The sequence below is a fragment of the Petaurus breviceps genome, unplaced genomic scaffold, assembly GCF_028583685.1.
Source record: "Petaurus breviceps papuanus isolate PSGF00001 unplaced genomic scaffold, PetGlider_PUasm1.0 90849, whole genome shotgun sequence".
In the NCBI taxonomy this organism is placed as follows: Eukaryota; Metazoa; Chordata; class Mammalia; order Diprotodontia; family Petauridae; genus Petaurus; species Petaurus breviceps.
Window position 1 is genome coordinate 20,204,681 of NW_027187361.1, and position 22,465 is coordinate 20,227,145.

Here is a 22,465-nt window from a genome sequence, read left to right on the forward strand (position 1 = left end):
TATAATTCCAGATTACTCTGAAGAATAGTTGGATCAGTTCACAACTCTTTTTTTCTCTTGCTATTGAATTTCATTAGAAACATAGATGAATGCCAAGGATTTATGTGGGTTTATTTTATAACCTGCAACTTTGCCAAATTTATGTATTGTCTCAAATAGTTTTTTACTTGATTCTCTTGGATTCTCTAAGTATATCATCATATCATCTGCAAAGAGTGATACTTTGGTCTCTGCCTAATTTGATTCCTTTGATTTCTTTTTCTTCTCTAATTGCTACTGCTAACATTTCTAGTATCAAATTGCATAAAAGGGGTGATAGTGGACATACTTGTTTCACCCATGATATTATTGGAAATGCTTCTAGCTTCTCCCCATCACATGTAATACTTGCTGATGGCTTTAAATACATGCTACCTATTATTTTAAGGAAGACTCCATTTATTCCTATACTTTCTACTGTTTTTAATAGGAATAGATGTTGTATTTTGTCAAAAGCCCTTTCTGCATCTATTGAGAGAGTCACATGGCTTTTGCTAGTTTTATTGTTGATATGATCAATTACACTGATGGTTTTCCTCATATTATACCATCCTTGCATTCCTGGAATGAATCCTACCTGGTCAAAGTGTATTATTCTTGTGATAAGTTGCTGTAGTCTTTTTGCTAATATTTTATTTAAAATTTTTGCATCTATATTCATGAGGGAAATTGGTCTATAATTTTCTTTCTCTGTTTTATTTCTTTCTGATTTAGGTATCAGTGCCATATTTGTGTCATAAAAAGAATTTGGTAGGGCTCCTTGTTCACTAATTTTCCCAAATCAATTGTAGAGTATTGGAATCAATTGTTCTCTAAATGTTTGATAGAATTCACTGGTGAATCCATCTGGCCCTGGAGATTTTTTCTTAGGGAGTTCACAGATGACTTGTTTGATTTCTTCTTCTGAGATGGGGTTATTTAAATAATTTACTTCCACTTCAGTTAATCTGGGCAACATATTTTTTGTAAATATTCAGCCATTTCACTAAGATTGTCAAATTTATGTGCATAAAAGTGGGTAAAATTATTCCTAATTATTGTTTTAATTTTCTCTTCATTGGTGGTAGATTCACCCTTTTCATTTTTGATATGCATAATTTGGTTTTCTTCTTTCTTTTTTTTCACATTCACTAAGGGTCTATCAATTTTATTGTTTTTTTTCATAAAACCAGCTATTAATTTTATTTATTAATACAATAGTTTTCATAATTTCAATTTTATTAAACTATCCTTTGGTTTTCAGTATTTCTAATTTAGTATTTAATTGGGGATTTTCAATTTCTTCTTTTCCTAGCTTTTTAATTGCATGCCCAATTCATTTACCTCCCTTTTCTCTAATTTATTCATGTGTGCACTCAGGTATATAAAACTTCCCCTAAGAACTGCCATTTCTGAGTCCCACAAATTTTGGTATGTTGTCTCATTGTTGTCATTCTCTTGAATGAAGTTACTGATTGTCTCTATGATTTCTTGTTTGACCCACTCATTCTTTAGAATTAAATTGTTTTGTGTCCAATTAGTTTTTAGTCTGTCTTTCCATGGCCCTTCATTGCATATGATTTTTATTGCATCATGATCTGAGAATAATGCATTTATTATTTCTGCCTTTCTGCACTGAATTGTGAGGTTTTTTATGGCCTAGTATATGGTCAATTTTTGTGTATTTGCCATCTACCACTGAGTTCAGATTTCTCCAGAGATCTATCATACCTACCTTCTCTATAATTCTATTCACCTCCTTAAATTCTTTCTTGTTTATTTTGTGGTTGAATTTATCAAGGTCAGAGAGGGGGAGATTAAGTTCCCCCACTAGTGTAGTTTTGGTATCCATTTCTTCCTCTAATTCCCTTACCATCTCCTCTAGGAACTTGGATGCTATACCACATGGTGCATATATGTTAAGTAATGATATTGCTTCATTCTCGATGGTGCCTTTTAGCAAGATGTAGTTTTCCTTCCTTATCTCTTTTAATTAGATGAATTTTTGCTTTTGCCTTATCTGAGATAAGGATTGCTACCCCTGCTTTTTTTTTTTTTACTTCAGCTGAGGCATGGTATATTTTACTCCAGCCTTTTACCTTTACCCTATGTGTATGTCCCTGTTTCACAAGTGTTTCTTGTAAACAGCATATTGTAGGATTATGGTTTTTAAACCATTCTTCTATCTGCTTTCATTTTGTGGAAAAGTTCATTCCATTAACATTCACAGTTATGATTATTATCTCTTTCTTTCCCTCCATCCTATTCCCTCCCCTGTTTATGCTTATTTTTTTCTCCCCTTCTCCCTTCCCCTCCTTAATACTTTTCCTTTTGACCACCACCTCCCTCAGTATTCCCTTATCAGCCTGCTTCCCCTTCCTCCCCTTCCAGCTTACTTCTTCCCTCCCTTTTAACCACCCCCTTTCGTAGCCCTTTTCCTCTCCTATTGCCTGTAGGATATTTTTATACTTAATGAAATGTTATTTCTTCTTCTGACCAAGACCAACAAATTTCATGTGAACCTCCTCTCCCTCCCCTCTTTCCCTCTTTTATGATACCTTTTCATCTCTTCTCCATAGAGTCCTATGCTTAACGCATTGTGTTATTCCCTCCTTGCACCAGAAACAATGAGGAGAAAGCTCACATAATACTCATCTCCCTCCCTGCTTTCCCTCTACTATATTGTTTTTATGCCTCTTTGTGTGGCAGAATTTACCCTTTTCCACTTCATCCATTCCTCTTATTCCATTGCAGTCCCTTTGTAGCCCTTAATAAGATTTTTTTTATCGTCATTTTGTGTAAATTATTCTCATACCTTCTATTTGTCTATGAACAGTTGGCTCTTAATAAATAAGAGGGTTTATGTGTGTATATGTGTGTGTGTGTGTGTATGTGAGTTTCTTGTTTACCTTTCTAGGTCTCTCTTGTGTCTCATAATTGGAGGTTGAATTTTCCATTGAGCTCTGACTTTTTCATCAGGAAGGTGTGGAAATATGTTATATCATTGAATGACCATCTCTTTGCCTGGAATAATATTTAGTCTTGGCGGTGGGGAGCCTCGGCCCAGCCCAGCCAGGCCAGGCCATGCCGCCGCCCCCCAAGAGGGCCCGGGAACTGGCCGAGCTGGAGGAGCAGAGGTGCCAGGAACAGAAGCGAGCGGTGCCAGCCAGAAGTGCAGCAGCGGAAGCAGCTGCAGCACCTCAAGTCCTTTTATGAAAGACCTCCTCCTGGACTTATCAAGGAAGATGAGACCAAGCCAGAAGACTATATAGCAGACATACCAGGCAATGAACATGCCAGAGAATTTCTGGCTCATGCTCCAACTAAAGGACTCTGCATGTCCCTGGGGAAAGAAGTCAAGGTTATGCAATGCTGGCGCTGTAAACGGTACGGATACAGAACAGGTGACAAAGAATGCCCATTCTTTATCAAAGGCAATCAGAAATTAGAACAGTTCAGAGCAGATACCACAGCTAAAGAAGTTGCTAGAGGATTCCACCTCAGATGAAGATGTCAGTGCTTCCAGTTCCTCAGAATGTAAAGAGAAGCAGATGAGAAGGAAGAAGAAGGAGAAACATAAGAAAAGGAAAAAGGAGAAGAAAAAAAAAGCGCAAATCTAAGTCAAATGAGAGTTCAGACTCTGACTAAAAACTGATTTTCTTTTAATCCACCTCATCATTCCAGAATCATAGCTGAATGTCATAGGTACTGAAGGAGAAGTAGCCACAAAAGGGCCTCAGTTGACAGAATTTCAGGAACCAAAAAATGTGTCATTGAGCATCACTTTTGTGGCATTTTGCTTTTGCTAGCAACAGTGATGAATTCAGCATGATGTTGAGTTGCTTATATACCATACTGTGGGATTCTCATTGTCATCTTCCTTGATTACTGTAGTTTGTGATACATTTTTTGAAGAAAATCAAGCATAAGATATAAAGACATTCTAGGCATTTCCTAAATAGATTCCCCCATGAAAGCAGAGTGTTGGTGTGGCTGTAGGTTTGACTTACGTGAAAATTATGGATCTTTAGCAGTTGCAGTTGAATGCTATCAGGTGTTGAATAATAAAACTCAAGTTATCTCAGAAAAAAAAATAATATGTTTAGTCTTGCTGGGCAGGTGATCCTTGGCTGTAACTTGAGCTCTTTTGCCTTGCAACAAATTGCATTCCACTGCCTCCAATTTTTCAGTGTAGAGACTGCCAAATCCTGTGTGATCCTCACTATGGTTCCTCGATATTTCAATTGTTTCTTTCTGTCCACTTGAAGTATTTTCTTTTTCACCTGGTAGTTCTGCAGTTTGGCCACAACATTTTGAGGACTTTTCAGTTTGGGATCTCTTTCAGGAGGTGTCTAGTGTATTCTCTAGATTTCTATTTGACCCTCAGGTTCTAGTATCTCAGGGTAGTTTTCCTTGATGAGCTCTTGGAGGATGTTGTCCAGCCTCAATTTTTCATCATGATTTTCTGGTAGGCCTATGATTCTCAGGTTATCTCTCTTTGATCTGTTTTCCAGGTCAGTTATTTTTCTGTTGAGGTATTTTACCTCTTGTTCTAATTTTTCCTTCTTCTTGTTTTGTTTGACTAATTCTTGGTTCCTCATAGAGTTATTTGCTTCAATTTGGTTGATTCTAGTTTTTAGCAAATTATTTTCCTCGGTTAGTTTTTGGAGCTCCTTTTCTAGATCACAATTTTTCTTTTTAAGGAGCTGTTTTCTTCATTTTAGTGTTTTTTCTAATTTTGAAATTTTGATTTTAAAAGAATTATTCATTTTGTTTTCTATCTCTCTCATTTGGTTTTCAAAGTTCCTTGTGAACTCATCTAGGAAAGCTTTCTGTGCTTGGGACCTGTTCCCTGTTGATGCTTCAGCTGTGGGTGTGGAGTCAACATTGTGTTCCTCTGAATTTGGTTCCTCCCTCTGAGGATAGTAGGACTCCAGAATCTTTGTCTTTGCAGTCTGCTGTCTACCCATTTTGAGGTAGGGCTCTAGCCATGCCCTTCCTGTAGGGTTCTCAAGCCTTTATTGTTTAGGATTTTGCCCTGGGGCAATAATTACTATGTTTTAAGGGTCAAAGGGGGTGGGGGATTGAAGCAACTGGGGTGCACTCTGCCATCCTGGTCCTTGGAGGTCCTGATAGGGGCTTTTTAAATTTCTGGGCTATGGAGTGGTAGTCCCAGGAGAGCTTGCTGCCCCTGCCAAGGGCCCTGCATTTCCTTCTTACCTTGCTCTGTCCAGTCCCAGCCCTTTGGTGATAGGCGTGGTAGTGGCCCTTGTGGTTGGTGGGATGAATTGCCCTCTTTGTTGATCAGGCCTCTGCCAGCCATGCCATCCTGGCCTGCCTCTCTTAGCACACTGCGCCATGCTGGCCTGCCTCTCTCAGCGTGCCCCCGCTGTTGGCTTCCCTCCCTGACTCTCTCAGCATGTCCATCATGGTGCACCTGCTCTGTCAGCTTCCTGGCCTGCCTCTCTTAGCACACCACTGGCTTCCTGGCCTGCCTCTAGGACATCACATTTTAAAGACCATAAAAAAAAACCTCAAGAATAAAATGATATCATGGGCCCAAATAAAAGAAACATTTTACCATCAAGATGAAGTTATAGAATTCAGATCTCAAGAATAATGAAAAAATGCTCATGTGAAATGATGTACTACAAATGTTACTTGATGTCCCTCAGAGATATGACACTAACTTAAAAAAAAAGCAGGCATCCACTATTCCTTCAGAAGAAGGTAGTTTCTAAAAGCTCCTTCCCACAAAGTCTTCCATCTTTCTCCTGCCTTTCTGGGGCTATCCCTTAAACTACATTTCCCCAAAAAACATTTCACCAAAGAACTCTCTCTTTATAAAGCAGACGTATGATTTAGTTACATTACTCTGAAAAAAAAATGTTAAGTATTTGAAAACCCTTGGCATTTGAAAAGCACAATTTTACCTCAAAACTTAACAACATTCATGGTAACATATAAGGCAATCATTCAACTGATATTTATTAAGAATCAGTCACTTATGATCATAGAAAAGTGTGGCCCATGAAGGGAAAGGAGAGGAGGAAGAGGAAGGGAGAAAGATAGTAGGAAGAAGGAAGAGGAACATCAATAGCTAACTCTGATAAGGTGTAATTGTTTTTTCACATTACCATTTAAAAGTTTCTCATTCCCATACATTGAGCAAGAATTCATCATCATATGTGGTTAATTTTGTCATGAATACAGAATGCCTAAAGTCCAGATTCCAATATGAAATTGGATGGGCAGCACATAGAACATCTTTTCTTGAGTCAAATCTCTGAATGGGAATGAATTCATCCCAGAACAGAACAGCAGAAGGAAAGCAGGCCGCATCATCTGCATTGGATTGTGCAGTACTTTGAATGACCCTAGGCTTCTCCCTGAGGAAAAGGCTCATCTTTTTGTCAGTGGTATTTTCCCCTGACGGCATATTGCTATAAGGCATGGAGTAGTATAGTCTCCCAAGAATTAAAATGTCTTGCCATCACAGGGCAAACATAGAAGCCCAAAGTGGCTCAGAATAGGATTCAACATATGAACTGATATTGGAACTTAATTGTGCCCCATGGGGGTAGAACTTTGACTATTGTACTTTGTGTCCCTTAAGGAGGCCTTAAGGATGAGTGATTAAAGATTAAAGAGGCTCTTCTCCTTAAGACTGATTGACTTAAGGATGATAGAATGATTGAGTTACTAAATGATTGAGTTACTAAATGATCTTACTTTGTTGAAAACTGTGTGACCAATTTGGTGAAAACTATGTGGCCATTTTAGTGATAAGTTTTTGAGTTGTGACATGCATGGTGAATGCTGTGTTTTGATTTTTTGTGATAAGTTGTAACATTGTGAATGCTGTACCTTGATTTTCTGTGAATGTTTTGCTCTGAGTTGTTATTTGAATAAATAGAGAGTTCACTATACTATATAATCAGAAACTTGAAAGCCTTTCACAGGAGCAGTCCTCTGGAAAGCTGCTTGTGATTGGCTTTACACCCCACTACATGTACATAGGAGGCACTTCAAATGCATGTTGATTTATCTTCTTAATATACTTAAAATTGCAAGAAACCCAAAACAGAGGAGCACAGTATATGATTCCTCCATTATATCCTCTTTCCAACTGAAATTTTCTCTCACAACTATATTTTTGTAACACATTCCTAATTATAGAACTAAGAGAGGGCATAAAAGTTCCTTTACACTCCTTTGGAGTAATTCTCAGTATTATCATTTCCCTGCCGATGTCATATATGTGTGTATGTATGTGTGTGTGTGTGTTTAATTCTGTCTAACTGTCTTATCCCAATAGTAATGGACACAGAAGTTTTGACCTGCTTTGTTTTTCCTACCTTGGCTTATTGGACCCTTCCTGGAAAGTCTAGTGGACCTTCAGATCCCAGGGCCTCATAATATTGGTTCCAGACTGAGGGTAGCCACCTGCCTGACTTTAGTCATTCTGAATAGCTGAGCTCAAGTAATGTACCATCTTTAGCCTCCCCGTTACCAGAGAATATTGTCATGACCCATCACATCTAACTGGCATTATTATTCTTAAATTTTCTCTATGACAACTCAAAGCCAGGATGTATTAACGCTGGCCACCACACATAAGAATAAACAAGAATCACATCAGTTAGGTGAAAGATAAAGATGTTGCTTCAGATTGTTAGGACTTTAGTTTTATTTCAATTTCATTAACATCCCTATCTGAGTGTATGTTGAAAATTTCTAAGAAAATTATCTGGGACAAAGTAAAACAATTCAATCCTAGCACCAAGAAGATTAGGTAAAATGCTCTAGGGGTATTCTGCTAACTTTTATTGAGCAACAACTTTTACCAGATGTGGCATCTCATAATCTGACCATGTCTTTAAAAGTCAGCCTTCTCTTGTCAGAGAGAAGTTTTCTAAACACTATACCTATATAAGGTGAGAGAATGAGCTCAAGTCCAGAAACTGGTAACAAAGAGAAACTCTGCAACCATGTGATCAGAGGAAGAATGGCTAGGAGCAACAATGACCCTGAGAACAGGCGAGCATTAACAGTGTTGACATTTCACCGCACAATGTATGATGACATTAATAAAGAACATTGCTGTGCCTGCTATGTTGAGTTGTCTTCCCACACATATGCCCTTCCATGCATGTTCCCTAGCCATGTGTACTTTTTCCATTGATGGATTGTGCATTTGCTGAACATTATCATTTTTATAGGTGAAATGATAATATAAAATACCTTGAATAAAAGCTACAAATTCATTGAAACAATAATTTCAGAAAACTTTCAAGTTATAAAATACAAATCATTAAGATTCCTACATAATAACAATAAAATTAGCATGAACAGATACAAAGAGAATCAATTTGCAATTATTTCATTATGTGTAAAACACTTGGAAGTCTATCTTTGAATATATACTTGTTGGGAAAGAAAAACACACATACACAAATATATGTATATATACATACATATGTGCGTGTATATGTGTGCATATATATATGCACACACATGTATACCCATATACCAGAGAATAAAGGCAATGATAAAGTGACTTAATACAAAGTTGTTTGAGATGGACAGCACTAACAATTGAAGAAGATGAGGAAAAGTTTTATATAGAAGTTGGTGCTTAAAGGATGATAGGGATTCTGGGAGGTGGGGAAGAGGTGGAATTTAGTCATAGTGCATTGCAAGTCCAAAAGCATGCCGATTGTGAATGGCGTATCCAGTGTAAGGGACAGTGAGAATGCCAGTTTGTATAGATCACAGAATGAAAAAAAAAGGAATAATGTGAAATAAGAATGGAAAAATTGCTTGGGATCAGGTGGTAAAGAGTTTAAAATGTAATTAGAGGCATTTTTAGTTTATCCAATAGGCAAGAGTAAGGCACTGAATTTAATTGAATAGGATTGTGACATGGAAATGTTGAAGATTTAGGAAAATAAGTTTGGTGGCAATGTGGAGGATAGACTATAATGGAGATATAACTGAGGGAGGGTCCCAAACCTTTAGGAGGAGTGTGACAACCTGAACTAAGGTCATACTTGTATAAGAAGAGAGAAAGGGTCAGATATGAGAGACCGTATAAACGTAGAAATCGCAAGATTTGTCAACCCATTGGATACATGAGGTGCTGAAGGGTAAGGAATAGAGGAAACGGCCAGTGTTACAAACATGAGATATTGGAAGAATGGTAGTACTTTTGACAGAAAAGGAGAAATGTGGAGGAGGGATACATGCAGATATATACATGCAGAATCAATAAGTTCTGTTTCAAGCAATAAAATTCAAGATGTCTCTGGGCTAATTATTCTAAAAAGACCAATAAACAATTAGTAAGATAAGATTGAAATTCAGGAGGAAGATTGAAGTCGGACACATAGACTAGTGAGTAGCCAACATAGATGATATATAAATTCATGGGAGCAGATAAAATCCCCCAGAATGAAAGTACAGAGAGAAGAATAGGATACCTGGGCCAAGGCCTTTGGTTAAACCACAGAATCGAGGTGTATCACAGCAAACAAATGAACCGCTGAAGCAGACTGAAGAGAGGTGATGAAACCGGTGGGAGGAGAATCCCAAGGAGCAGACAGTATTCAGAAGTTAAGGTTGATCAACCCTGTAAGTTGAAGTAGGTAGTCATACAAGGATAAAAACTGGGAAAAGACTGCTATATCGGGGGTGGCGGCAAGATGGTGGAATAAAAGCAGCAACTTCTCTGACTTCCCACTCCAACCCCTTTTAATACTTGTAAAATATGACTCTAAACACATTTTAGAGCTACAGAACCCACAAAGTGAGAGAGAGAAAGAAATCTTCTGCTGAATGCAACCTGGCAGGCCAAAAGGAATGGACTATAGCACTGTGCTGTCCCAGACCCAGTGTGGCCCAAGCCCAGGCAGCCCCAACTAGCAGACAGGCCAGAGCAGACTTCAGGAGAGTGAATCACTGGCAGGTGTAGCAGTTTCCAGACTTCTCAAGCCATAAACACCAAAGAGAAAGTACAAGGTCAGTGTGGAATTCTGTTGGAAATGGGTGATGGAAGAGTACAGTCTGGACCCTGCCCCTGGGGTGAGAGGTGGAAGAGGCCCAGCAGTGGCTGCAGCTGCTGCCACATGGCTGCCTCCAGAGCTCCTGGCCTATACATTGAAGGATGACCAAGAAAACATTCAGAGGGTAATTGCTCTTGCTTTGACCTACTTGGATCTGGTTCAAAACCTTGGGCAGTGGTCCTGTTGTGAGTGTGCCAGAGAGTGTGGTGGCTGTAGAAAAGGTGTCTTCCTCATAGTTCTGACAACTGCAAAGACCCGAAAATTTGGGACACAGCTCTCTCCACTGTGGAAGCAAAGTTCTACCCTGGCGAAGAGCTCACAAGTCAAGTAATTGGCTGGCAAAATGAGCAAGCAGAGGAAGCACAATCAGACCATAGTATAATTTTGGGGACAAAGAGTATAAAAACATAGAAACAGAAGTCAACAAAGTAAAAAATCCTTCATTAAAATTCTCCAAGAAAAATATGAATTGGTTATAAGCCATGGAGGAGATCAAGAAGGATTTTGAAAATCAAGTAAGAGAAGGGGAGGAAAAATTGGGAAGAGAAATAAGAATGAAGCAAGAAAAATCATGAAAAGTGAGTCAACAGCCTGCTAAAGGAGACCCCAAAAAATACTGAAGAAAATAACACCTTAAAAATAGACTAACTCGAATGGCAAAAGATACCCAAAAAGCCAATAAGGAAAATATTGTCTTAAAAAGCCAAATTGCCCAGAAGAAAAGAAATATCAAGAACTCACTGAAGAGAATAATTCCTTCAAAATTAGATTGGAGCCAATGGAAGCTAATGACTTTATGAGAAATCAAGATACTATCAAACATATACAAACAAATGAAAAAAATAGAAGGGAATGTGAAATATCTCATTGGAAAAACCAGTGACCTGGAAAATAGATGGAGAAGAGATAATTTTAAAATTATTGCACTACAAGAAAGCCATGATCAAAAAAAGAGCCTAGAAATCATCCTTCAAGAAATTCTCAAGTAAAAGTGCCCTGGTATTCTAGAACCAGAGGGCAAAATACAAATTGAAAGAATTCACTGATCACCTCTTGAAAAAGATCCCCAAAAGAAAACTCCTAGGAATATCATAGCCAGATTCCAGACCTCCCAGGTCAAGGAGATAATGTTACAAGCTGCCAGGAAGAAACAATATGAGTATTGTGGAAACACAATCAGGATAACACAAGATCAAGCTGCCTCTACACTAAGGGATAGAATGTCATGGAATATGATATTCCAGAGGTAAAAGGAGCTATGATTAAAACCAAGAATCAAGTACCCAACAGAACTGAGTATAATGAATGCTTCAGGGGAAATATGGTCATTAAATGAAATAGAGGCCTTTCGAGTATTCTTGATGAAAAATCCTGAGCTGAATAGAAAATCTGACTTTGAAATATAAGAAGGAATGGAAGCATGAGAAGGTAAGCAGGAAAAAGAATTCATAAGGAATTTATTAAAGTTGTAGTATTTATATTCCTACATGGAAAAATGATAATTGTAGCTCATGAGACTTTTCTCAGTATGAAGATAGTTAAAGGGAATATATATGAATATATAGTATACATACATGTATATATATATGAATAGGAGGGTATATGTGTGTATAAATATGTGTGTTTACATGTAGACATGGACATAGGGCACAGGATTAGTTGAATATTAAAGGATGATATCTAAAAAACAAAATTAAGAGGTGAGAGAGGAATATATTGGGAGGAGAAAGGGAGAGATAGAATAGGGTAAATTAACTCATATAAAAGATGCAAGAGAAAACTGTTACAATAGGGGGAAAGACCAGGAAGGTAAAAGGAAATGGATCAACCTTACTCTCATTGAATTTAGCTTAAGGAGGGAATAACATACAAAATCAATGGGTATCTTACCCTACAGGAAAGTAGGGAGAAAGTGAATAAGCGGGGTGATGATTGAAGGGAGAGCAGATTGGGGGTGAGTGTAGTTAGAAGCAAATACTTTTGAAAAGGGACAGGGTCAAAGTAGAAAATAGAATAAGTGGGGGTGGGATAGAATTAATGGAAATATAGTTAGTCTTTCACAATATAACTACCATGTAAATGTTTTACATAACTACACATGTACAACCTATGTTGAATTTTTATCTTCTCAGTGGGGGTAGGTAAGGAGGAAGAAGGAAAAGAATCTGGAAATCAAAGTTTTAAAAACAAAGGTTTAAAAAATTGTTTTTTACATGGAACTGGGTATACAGGCACTGTGGTATAGGAAACCATCTTGCCCTACTAGAAAGTTAGAGGGGGGGTGGGCAAAGATATAAGAGAGAGCACATTGAGGAAAGGGGTATTCAACAGGCTCCCTATCTTGGGGTGATGAATAGGGGAAAGATAGAGGGAAAATTTGTAACTCAAAATCTTGTGAAAATGAATGTCGAAAATTTAAAATAAATCAATAAAATATTTTTTTAAAGACCACTACATCAATTAAGAAATCTTTGCCAACTTTAAATAGTACATTTTGGGGGTGAATAATGAACCTAGAAGCCAGATAGCAAAGGGATGACATGCAAGGAAAAGGAGAAAAGATGACAGTTTCACAGACATTTTTTATTGTTTTGTTTTGTTTTACCTCAAGTATTTGTCTGAGAAAGAAAAGAGAAATATAGTATGAGACCCTGGGCAGGTGGTAATGGCTAGGGAAGGTTTGTTTGGTTGTTTTTTTTTTTTTGCTTTCATTTGTTTCTTTGTCTAAAGATGGGGTGTTCTCAGCATATTTTCAGGCAATCAAAAAGAAGCATTTGATAATGAAAAGTTAAAAAAACAGGAGATGGCAGGGAGGATGCTTGAGATTGAAAATAGCGGTAGAGTATGAGAGGGGATGAAATCAAAGCAAAAGGGTTGGAACCTCTGGGAAATAAGAAAGAAGAGTGAGCCATAATCCCCCTAAGTCTCTCATATTCACCTCTAAACAACCATGAAATCATGCCCCCGAACAAATCCTGAAACAGCAGAACCACAAAAGACAGGGGGAAATGAGCTTCGAGCCCGCGAAACTTGGAAATAGGCAAGGAAGGTCGATCTCATTTGGGTAAAATTAGAGCATAGTCCAGGACAAGAAGTGTCGGAGCAAGCCCAACTTCAGCAAATCAGTGGGAGATCCTGAGCACCATCGAGGTAGAGCAAGCAAACACCAACATCAGGAGTCCTCCCCACCAAATGCCTTAGCATAGATAAGAGAACCAGCTGACACCAGCTCTGAGGACCCTCCTGTATGGTCCTCATTATAGCCCTGGGCAAGAAGGGAATCTTTAGGGGCCGGAACATACCCTGGGCAAACAGGTAGATGCCAAATCTTTGGGAGCTTAAACAAATATGCAAACACCAGGCCTCTGCCAAATGCATCAAGCATAACTGTGGGGAAAGAGGCCATCATCAGTATGGTGCTTCAATGTAATGCTGGGGATATGAAAAAATACCTTCCAGCCTCAGGATATGCCAGAGACCATCACTAGGATCCTGGATCAGCACCAGGTAAGCTGCCAGACCCTTACTGCCTCCAGCACTGCCAGTCACCCCCCAACTCACCTCCTCAGCACAGCATCAGACACAAGGTTGCAAGGGTACATGGGCCTGATGACAACATCAGTGCAGTACCAGGTAAACAGTCAGTAACAGCATCCAGTGGCCCAATAAGACAGAGATCATACCCCTTCCACCCTGGGAGCAGAGCTCTAATTTAAAAGAAAGAAAAAAAACACAAAAATATGAGCAGAAAAAAGAAAACCAAAGAATCTGATCATAGTTTTTATGGTGATAGGGAAGACTAAGACAAACTCAGGAGAGACATCAATATCAAAATAGCTATGGGCAAAACACCAAAGAAAAATGGCAAGTGACCTCAAGCCCAGAAAGAACTCATGGAAGAGTTCAAAAAGGAACTTAAACATCATCAAAGAGAGGTAGAAGAAAAATTGGGAAGAGAAATGAGATATGTAGAATAGAATCATGAAAAAGAAAGAGTCAACAGCTTAGAAAGAGAAAACAACTGCTTAAAAAGTAAAATTGACCAAATGTAAAAGGAAATACGAAAAATCTCCTGAAGAAAACAACTCCTTAAAGAGGACAATTGGTCAAAAGGAAAAAAAAAGTGCAAAAGCTAATTGAGAAAATCACCTTAAAAGTTAGAACTGGACAAGTGAAAGCTAATGACATTTTGAGATATCAAGAATTAATTGAACAAATTCAAAACAATGAAAACATGGTGGCACAGTGAATAAGATCACTGGCCCCAGAGTCAGGGGACCTGGATTGGTTCTGGCCTCAGATACTTCACAACCAGGCACCCCCCTAAAACAAAACAAAACAAACAAACAAAAAAAAACTGGCCATGTAACCTTGAGCAAGTTACTTAACCCCAATTGCTTGTTTAAAAAAAAATGAAAACATGAAGGAAAATGTAAAATGCCCTAATGGATAAACATCTGACTTGGAAAATAAATCCAGGAGAAATTATATCAGAATCATTGGACTACAGCCATAATCAAAATGAGTACCTGCACAGCATCTTTCAAGAAATTATCAAGGAAAACTTCCCTGATGCCTTGGAACCAGGGGGCAAAATAGACATTAAAAGAACCCACCTACCACTTAAAGAAAGAGACCTGAAAATAAAACCCTCAAGCAATGTTATAGTCAAATTTCACAACCATCAGGTCAAGGAAAAAAAATACTACAAAAATACAGAAACAGGGGTGGCCAGGTGGCTCAGCGAGTAAGAGCACTGGCTCCAGTGTCGGGATGACCTGGGGATCAAATCCAGGTGCTGATACTTAGCACCACACCCAGAAATAACTGGCCATGTAACCTTGAGCAAGTTACTTAACCCTGATTGCTTTAAAAAAAAATACAGAAACAAACAATTCAATTAACAACATAAGGAAGGAAACTACATCTTGCTAAAAGGTAAGCTTAGTTTTCTTTGTATTTCTTCCTGTATCTCACTTAATTTATGCTTTAACAATTTGGATGCTATACCATTTGGTGCATACATGTTTAGTTTTGACATTGCTTCATTGTCTATGTACCTTTTAGCAAGATGTAGTTTGTTCTTTTTTTTAGTTTTTTTTTAATTAAATGCCCAATTCATTGATGTGTTCTTTTTTCAATTTTGCTAATGTAACAATTTAGAGAAAGAATATTTTTCCTAAGTAATGCTTTCACTGCATCCCATAAATTTTGATATTTTGTCTCATTGTTGTCATTATCTTTAATGAAATTACTCATTGTTTCAATTATTTTCTTTTAACCTATTTATTCTTTAGGATTGGATTATTTTAGTTTTCAAGTAATTTTTCATCTGTATTTCCACTGTCCTTTGTTGAATGTAATATTTATTGCTTTATGATCCCAAAAGAATACATTTGATATTTCTTCCTTTCTATATTTGATTTTGAGGTTTTTATGTCCTAATACATGGTTAATGTTTGTGTAAGTGCCATGTGCTGCTGAGAAAATATTTACATGATTTTCTGTTCCCATTCAGTTTTCTCCAAAGATCTTTCATTCTATCTTTTCTAAATGTCTATTTAACTCCTTAGTTTCTTCATTGTTTATGTTTTGGTTGAATTTATTGAGTTCCGAGAGGGGAGAGCGTAACAAGATGGACAAAGCATTAGTTAATTTATTTAAAAAGAAAATAAAAAGAAAAGCGAAAAATGAAAAAGGCGAAGTCACCACCCATGATGAAGTCAATCATTCAGAGACATTCTGCCCGATCATAGGCCGAAAAATCTGACAATGGGAGTGAAATCCATGAACGTCTACACAAATACAAATTACCTAGATTAACAAATTGAGAGATAAAATACTAAATAAGCCCAACTTTGAAAAATAAACTGAACAAGTCATTAAGGAACTCCCTAGGAAAAAATACCCATAGCCAGATGGATTTACAAGTCAATTCTACCAAACATTTAAAGAACAATTCATTCCAATTCATATAAACTATTTGGCAAAATAAGTGGAGTCCTATCGAACTCTTTTATGACACAAATATGGTACTGATACCTAAAATAGGAAAAAGCTAAAACAGAGAAAGAAAATTATATACCAATGTCCCTGACAAATATTGATGTAAAATTTTTAAACAAAATACTAGCCAGGCTAGTATAGCAAGTATTATACACTATGACCATGTAGGATTTATACCAGGAATACAAGGTTGGCTCAGTATTAGGAAAACTATCAGCTTAATTTACCATATTATAACAAAACCAATAGAAATCACATGATTAAATAGATGCTAAAAAAACTTTTGACAAAATACAACACCCTTTCTTATTAAAAAAAACACTAGAGAGCATAGGAAAAAAGGAAACATTCCTTAAAATAAGAAGCAATATCTTTCTAAAGCCATTAGCAAGCATTATATGTAATGGGAATGAACTAGAAACCTTCCCGATCAGGTATGAAGCAAGGATGCACACTACTACCACTACTACTGCACTACCACTGTTATTCAATATAGTACTAGAAATGCTAGCTATATCAATAAGAGAAGAAAAATAAATCAAAGTAATTAAAATAGGCCATGAGGAAGCAAAACTATCACTCTTTGTAGATGATATGCTAATATACTTAGAGAACTCTAGAGAATCAAATAAAAATTAACTGAAAGAATTAACTTTAAGAAAGTTGCAGAATATAAGATATATGTACATAAATCATCAGCATTTCTATATATGACAAACAAAACCCAGAAACAAGACATAAAAAGAAATTATATTTAAAATAACTTGTAAATAATATAAAATAATGTTGAGATTACTGGTTAAGATATATCCAAGAACTATATGAACACAATTACAAAACACTTTTCAGGCAAATAAAGTCAGATGTAAAGAATTGGAAAAATATCCATTGCTCATGGTTAGGCCGAGTCAATAAAGTAAAAATAACAATTTTGCCTAATTGACGTATTTAGTGCCATACCAATCAAACTACCAAAAATAATTTGTTAGAGCTAGAAAAAAATAACAACAAAATTCATCAAGAATATCAACAGAATCAAAGAAAAAAAAAGAAGAAAGTGGTCTAACAATACCAGATCCCAAGATATAAAGCAGTAACCATCAAAACTATCCAGCACTGGAAAATAGAGTGTTGGATCAGTGGAATAGATTGGGTACACGGTATTCAATAAGTGTAGCAACCTAATGTTTGACAAATCCAAAGGCCCCAGCTTTAGGGATAAGAACTTATTATTTGACAAAAACTTCTAGGAAAACTGGAAAGCAATAGGATGCAAACTAGGTATAGACTAGAATCTCACACAATATGCAAAGATAAAGAAAAAATGGGTGCTTTCTTTCTTTTTCTTCCTTCCTTCTTTCTTTCCTTCCTTCCTTCCTTTCTTTAAATTTTAATTTAATTATTTACTTTTAGTTTACAACATTCAGTTCCTCAATCCCTTGAGTTTCAAATTTTCTCCCACTCCCCCAATGGCAGCATGAAATAAAATACAGGATCTACAAATACCTTCACATTAAACATTAGTCAAGTTGTAAAGAGGGATTATAACCAATGGAGTAAAGGAGAAAGAAGAAATTTTTTTAAAAAGAGGGGAAGTAGTTTGCTTCAATCTGCTTTCAGACTCTGTGGTTCTTTCTCTGATTGTGAATAACCCTTTCCATCATGAGTCTTTTAGAGCTGTCTTTAACTTTGCATTGCTGAAAGGAGCCCAGTCTATCAAAGTTAGTCATCACATATACAATGTTTCTGTAATTGTGTATGGAGTTCTCCTGATTCTGCTCTCCTGACTCAGCATCAGTTAAATGTAAATCTGTCCAGGTAATTATGAACTTTATCTGCTCCTCTTTCTTATAACACAATAGTATTCCATTATATTAATATACTACCAGTTGTTTATCCATTTCCCAATTGTTGGGCATCCCCTTGATTTATATTTCTTTGCCACCACAAAAAGCACTACTATAAATATTTTTGTACATACAGGTCCTTTGCACGCTTCTATGATCTCTTTGGGATACAGCCCTAGAAGTGGTATTGCTGGGTCAAAGAGTATGCACTTATTCATAGCCCATTGTGCATAGTTCCAGATTGCTTTCCAGAATGGTTGAACCAGTTCATAATCCCACCATTAGTGTTCCAATTTTTCCACATCCTCTCCAGCATTTATCATTTTCTTGTTTTGTCATCTTAGTGAATCTGACTGGTGAGATGTTGTTGGGTGCATAATTTAGATATAAACAGTGACACTATAAGCAAATTAGAAGAAAAGGCAATAGTCAACCTGTCAGATCTATGGGGAGGAGAAGAATTTATGACCAACGAAGAGATATCGAGTATTACAAAATATAAAATAGACAATTTTGATAATATAAAGTTAAAAAGCTTTTGTACAAATGAAACCAATGCAACCAAGATTAGAAGGAAAGCAGAAGGGTAGGAAACACACTTTATAGCAAGTATATCTGATAAATACCTCATTTCTCAAATAGAAAACTGAGTCAAATTTATAATAATATAAGCCATTCCAAAACTCATAAATGTTCAAAGAATATGAACAGGAAATTTTCAGATGTACAAATCAAGGCTATCTATACCTACATGAATAAGTGATCTAAATCACTTTTTATTAGAGAAATACAGATAAAAACAATTCTGAGGTAACACCTCATGCCTATCAGCTTGGCTAATATTACAAAAAAAAAAAGAAAAACGATAAATGTTGGAGAGAACGTGTTAAAATTGGAACATGGATGCACTGTTGGTGGAGTTGTGAACTGATCCAACCACTCTGGAGAGCAATTTGGATCTATGTCCAAAGGGCAACAAAACTGTGCATACCCTTTATTCTTACAAATGCCGCTACTAAGTCTGTATCCCAAAAAAGATCACAGAAAAGGGGAAAGGACCTACATGGACAAAAAAAAAATTTATAGCAGCCCTTTTTGTGGTGCAAAACATTGGAAATTGAGGGGATGCCCATCAATTGGGGAATGGCTGAACGAGCTTTGGTATATGAATATAATAGAATACCATTGTAAATAATAAATGATAAACTGGCAGATTTCAGAAAAACCTGGAAAGACTTATAACAACTGGTGCAAAGTGAAATGAGCAGAACCAATATAACACTGTACAGTGTTAGCAACATTGTGTGGTAATCAACTATGAATGACTCAGCTCTTCTCAGTAACACAATGATTCAAAACAAATTAAAAGGAATCATGAAGGAAAATGTTATCACATCCAGAAAAAGAATTGTTGGACCCTGATTGCAGAACAAAGCATATTTCTTGACTACTTTGTTCTTTTTTTTTGTTTTTTTTCTTTTGATATGTGTCTTCTTTCAAAACTGTTACTAAAATGGAAATATGTATTATATGATAACACACATATAACCTATCTCAAATTGCCTCCTATTTTCAAAAGAGGGGAAGGGAATGAGGGATGAATAAAAATGTGGAACTCAAAATCTTGTAAAAATGAATGCTAAAAATTGTCTTGACATATAACTGGGGGAAAATAAAATATTATTTGAAAAACAAAGTAAAGAAGTTGACTTTGAGGGGGAATATGGCCTCTTTTTTGTCAGTCAGTGAAAAGTAGACAGAAATTTGGGGGTGATAGTATTTCCTTAAAATCCTTCTGATTTCAACTATGTATAAATAGTAAAAATTAATAAGTTAAAACTATTGAACTATGTTGCAAACTTACAAAATACCTTGAATCTACCACAACTTGGCTGAGTATCAATACATTTGAGAGGTAATTCCCCAAAATGCTATACTCCTACAGGGGTTTTGTGTTCACCTCCCTCCCCACCCCAACCTCAAAAATCCTATTTTAACATGAGAGAATATTTCTTAAATTCAGAAACAGGGTTTTTTCTTCCCCTCATATGTCCTTTAGGTACAGTAAAGGATAGAGTTCTGAGTTCTGATTTAAATGGCATATGCTTTCCTTTAAACATGAAGATGACACTTCTGAGTTACTGTGCTTTGGGTGTGCATTTTGACATTTCCTAGAAGCAATGATAAATGTTCTTCACAAACACTTAAGCATTATACAAATGCAACAACAATAGCTACCATTTTATAGTGATTACTTTGTGCCAGGTTTTATGCTAAACACATTGCAATTATTATCTTATTTGATCCCAACAATAGTCCTGGGAGGTAGATGTTATTTGTATTCCTATTCTACAGAAGTGAAAAATTGTACAACAACAATAATAATAATAATATCTTTTTCATTGGCAAGATGCCTACCCTGGGTAGAGTTTGTGGTTGTTGAGTAAATTTACATATATATATGTGTGTGTGTGTGTGTGTATGATGTATATATGCATCTATATGAACATCAATATTTATATAAACACATATGTGTGAATATATGTATGCATATATATACACAAATACATACATATATGCGTATATAATATATGTTGTTCTTCAGTCAAATCCAACTCTTTATGACCCCATTTGGGGTTTTCTTGACAAAGATACTGGAGAGATTTGTCATTTCCTTCTCCCAACTCATTTTATTGGTGAAGAATGAAGGCAAACAAGGTTAAGTGACTTCCCAAAGATCACATAGCTACTAAGTGCTTGAACCTGGATTTGAACTCAGGAAGATGAATCTTCCTGATTCCAAGTCCAGTGTTCTATTCACTGCACTACCTAGCTCACTTCTATGTCCTAAATAAGCCAACCAGCTATAAACAACAAAATGAATAACATAAAGGGAGTTCTCATTGCAGACAGTGGAAAAATAGCAACCCTGTTCTGTCCAAGGAGTTACAAGCATGTCCTGTTCAGAGCTTTTCTTGGAAATTTTATGACATAAGGTCACAAATGCCATTAACCAAAAGGCTTAGAGCTCTCTGAAGTCATCTACTGTTCACTATATGTGACAGAATCAAAAAATATGTTAGTACTAGATTGGGAGCTCCATTTTCTACTGTCCTTTCGGTGCCTCTTATAAAACCAAGCTAAGCATTTTAGTCCTAAGAGCACCACTGGTAGAACACCCACAGTGATCCCAATTTCCCATAATAGAGGTTTATATTCCTAAACATAGTCTGGGAATGGAATGAATGGAAATATTTTCCAATTTCATCACTGGTAACTACAGATCTTTAGTTGAATGCAAGCTCTGATTATGTGTACAGAAATGGTTAGGCAAATTGGCAGGAAGACAGGTAGGAAGGGAGAGGTGCCAGGGGTAGAAAACCACCATTGCTCCCTTTATGACATTATAAAGTGCAAGATGTACAGTTTATCACCTGGGCCTTTGAGACAATGGGCAATTGTCCTAAAGATACTGGTATTATGTTCCCACTTTATACCCTTGGCAGAATTAGCTTTATAAGGAAAGAGTAGACACATACTTTAATGGTAAAATCTGTGCAATTGGAAATTTGATTTCTCCCCCAATCCCAAAAGTCCCCATTCCCTATCTAGTTTAAAGCTTCAGTGTTAAAGATCAATTTATTTGGTTTTTTTCAGGGCTGAGATTATCAATTTCTTCAAATTTCCTTGAGATGAGGAATGCCTTATGCTTTATTAGATGTTATTACATTTATTGAACAGTTAGCATAGTCATTAGTTCTTTTCAATTCTACAACTGGTGGAACTGTTTCAGCATGGGATAAATAATAATAGCATACTTTTCTGTACTCCTTTTCAGATGGCAAAGCATTTTCTTAACCAAAATCCTGTGAGATTGGTATTGCATGTGTCATTATAACCATTTATTCAGGTAAGGAAACAGATTCAGAGAATTTTCTTCAATAAATACAGGGTGTCCCCACATTTTTTGTACAGTTTTAGACTTTAATAATTTAAAACTTTTGGTATGCTCTGTATTTACTGAGTGCCTACTATGTACAAAATGTGTGGGAATCAAGGGCTTTAAATAGTTTCTGGTTTGAACAAGCATTCTACCTCGCCCTGGGGTATATGAACTTAAAACACCAAACAAACAAAAAATTTCTAGCTATCTTTGGATAGAACTGACATCCTCTGTAAACGGATGTATTTTAAGCATTGAATCACATTGTTCTGAAGAAAGGACCAGAGGCTTTCACCTGACTGCTCAGAGATTCACACACACACACACTAAGAACCACAAGTTTAGAGGGACACAATGCATATACATTTAAGGAAATACCAACTTATTTGAAAAGGCAGAGCACTAGCAACTGTGGGGATAGAAGAAAGTTTAATGTGGTACCAAAGGATTTAATTAATTTTCCCACAGTCATACCTTTAAGAAGTGTCACAGTCTGGAATAAAGCCATATATTGGCATATATGACCTGTTCCCCCCCTCCCTCTCTCTCTGTCTCTCTCTCTCTCTGTCTCTCTCTCTGTCTCTCTC

At 36.6% G+C, this 22,465-nt stretch overlaps 1 protein-coding gene and 1 pseudogene across 1 annotated transcript in view; one reads left to right on the forward strand and one right to left on the reverse strand.

Annotated features, from left to right (window-relative positions):
• Window positions 1–22,465, reverse strand: part of GABRG3 (gamma-aminobutyric acid type A receptor subunit gamma3) — an 858,838-nt gene that overhangs the window by 811,061 nt on the left and 25,312 nt on the right. The window lies entirely within an intron of this gene.
• Window positions 3,103–4,115, forward strand: LOC138149864 (retinitis pigmentosa 9 protein pseudogene; annotated as a pseudogene).